The sequence below is a fragment of the Dipodomys ordii genome, unplaced genomic scaffold (genome assembly GCF_000151885.1).
Source record: "Dipodomys ordii isolate 6190 unplaced genomic scaffold, Dord_2.0 Scaffold11, whole genome shotgun sequence".
Taxonomy (NCBI): domain Eukaryota; kingdom Metazoa; phylum Chordata; class Mammalia; order Rodentia; family Heteromyidae; genus Dipodomys; species Dipodomys ordii.
In genome coordinates this window covers 939,332-942,081 of record NW_012267227.1, presented here as the reverse complement: position 1 = coordinate 942,081, position 2,750 = coordinate 939,332, and positions in this window count along the sequence as shown.

Sequence of the window (2,750 nt, the reverse complement as noted above, 5' to 3'; positions counted from 1 at the left end):
GGCTTTTTCTGCTTATGTGGTGCTGAGGAATCGAACCCAGGGCCTCATGCATGCAAGGCAAGCGCTCTACCACTGAGCCACCTTCCCAGCCCCCCCCCTTACATTTTTTAAATGGCTCAAAAGTGTGAATAGAAGATATCTTATTTTGAGAACCATGGAAATTAGATCATATGCAAATCGCAGAATCTACAAATAAAATGTTCTTGGAAATCCTCCTTCATATTATGTATTATGTAGACTTCTGTACTAGATTGAACTCAGAGCCTTGGATCTTGCTTGTTGATAACTCTGCCACTTGAGTCTTACCTCCAGTCCAGCTTTTTGTTAGTTGCAGATGAAGTCTTGGAGATTTTTATGCTCAGGCTGGCCTCAAATGATGAGCCTCCAGATCAGCCTCCATGATTATAAGTATGAGCCACCAGCAGCTGGCTTCTGCTGTCAGCTGCACTTTTGCTTTAGATTAGGCCATGCTGCAGGAGAGGCATGGCCCATAAGCCTGAGATTATTATTATTTTTTTGTTCTTGTTGGTCGTGGAGGCTGAATTCTGGGCCTGGATGCTTTCCCTCAGCTCTTCAGCTCAAAGCTAGTGAGCCTACCACTTGAGCCACAACGCCGCTTCCAGCTTTTTTCCGTTTATGTGGTTCTGAGGAATCGAACCCAGGGCCTCATGCATGTGAGGCAAGCACTCTACCACTGAGCCACCTTCCCAGCCCCTGAGATATTTATTCTCTGGTCCTTCAAAGAAAAGAAAAGAAAACAAAAATTCAAACAACCACCAAAACCCAAACAACTTACCAGTTCTTGATCTATAGTGTTTGTTTGTTTGAATAGGGGGATAGAACCCAGGATCTCACTTGTGCTGGGCCAGCACCTACCACTGAATCATGCCCTCAGTCCCAGTGACTTCGTTTTTCTTCTACTAGGCATAGAGACGGCTGCGTTAGAGACTACATTACCCAAGACCCTTTGCACCTAAGTCGGGCCATGTGACTAAACTGCACCAATGGGCTGTGAGAAGCATTATCCTCAAAGGCGAGAGGACACGCCCCACTCCAGCCCGTTCCTCTGGCCAGAATTGTTAAGTGTGAAGGAGAGCCAGGATGGCAGAGATGCAAGACAGAAGCAGCCTGGATGCCTGGAGGAACTCACTGAGTAGGTGCGCTGCCCCAGGCCAAGCTAGCCTACCCCTGGGGAGGGTCTCAGGAGAGAGAAAGCGAAGCTGCACCGACAAGCTTGGCGTGCAGACCACAGGCTCCTGGGTGGGTCCTGGCCCTTCTTACCACGTGGCCTGGTGCCCAATAGCCTCTCGGGCCTGCGTGCTCCTGGTCCAATGAGATTTGGCCGCTCCGTGGGACGGCTGTGTGCGAGCCCCAGGCCTGGGCCAGCGTACACCGTGCTGAGGCCCCTACACAACCGCATCCGCTCCCTCTGCCTTCATTCAAACCGTGGCTCCTGGCTTCCTCCCTGCCTTGATCACCAGCGCGTTCCCGCCCCAGCCTTTCAACCCCACCCCCACGGCACCCTCCCCGCCCCCCAAGGCCTCTGGTGGAGGGGGGGCGCCCCCCAAGGCCTCTGGTGGAGGGGGGGATCAGAATGCAGGCAGAGGACTGTGCTAAGGCCACACGACCCCCTGGAGCAGAGGTTTTATCCCTCCGCAGCACTCAGACCTAGTACCTCTCAGTCCACAGCACTGTTCCTCCAGTGTTTGGGGGGGGCAATGTGTGGCCCCATCTTCAGGTGAGAGCCAAATAAAGTATCATGGCTTGTGCTTAGGGACCACACGGGCACAAAAGCGCGTGTTTTTATTCAGAGGAGCCGCACCGGGTTGATAAAAAACCCAGCGATGCTCCTCTTGCTGGGCTCCCGGGCTTGGCACCTCCAGCCTCGCCGCACCTGCCAGGAACCCCGGCCTGCTTCCACAGCGCCTTGGCCTGCAGAGCTGGGTCTGCTCCCAGCCCTCCGTGCCGGTGGCGCCCCGGCCTTCCCGCCCTGTCCCACCCGGGGCCCTGCACGGTCCCTGCTTCCCGCGTGTGGCTCCGTGTTGCTTCTTCACCAGGGCCCCGCGCTTTGCTCGTGGCCGCCCCCGCCCCCCAGCGCCTGGCCCCAATTGGGGCCGAAGCGATGCCCGGGGAGCGCTGGGCGGGCCGGCCTGCCTTCCACCCGGGCGCCCCGGGGGTGGGGTGGGGGCCAAGCAGACCCCCTTCCCGGCCCACCCGGGCGCCACCGGCCGGTCCCACACCCTCGCTGCCGCCCGCCCAGTGACCTAATTATTGTTTTTCTCTTCCAGCCCCTGCCGAGGGGAGAGGGGGGAAATTCCTGGCGGATGACTCCGGCGGGATGTCCGCCCCGCGTCCCCGCCCCGCGCCCGCCACGCCTTCGGGGCCGCGGAACCCATCTTCGGGCTTAAAGTACAGAGCGGCGCGCCCGCGCGCCCGGGAAATTGCCGGTTCTCCTGCCCGGGCCCAGGGCTCCCCGGGGTGGGGAGGGGTGGGTGGTGGGCAGCGCGGCCCAGGCCCGGGTACGCTTGGCCTGGGCGCTGACGCCCCAACGGGCGATCGGGGTGCGCAGGGCGGGGGAGGGGGTAACCCCGATCCCGCAGGCGCCGCTCGGCCGCCCGGGGCCACGTGGGTACTGTGCCACAGAGCCATCTTGCCACAGGGCGGGATCCAAGCCAGGCATGCAGGAGAGTATTGACTGAGCACTGACTGAGTACCACAGTGCATGCACTGTGTGTGCGTGCGTGTGTGTG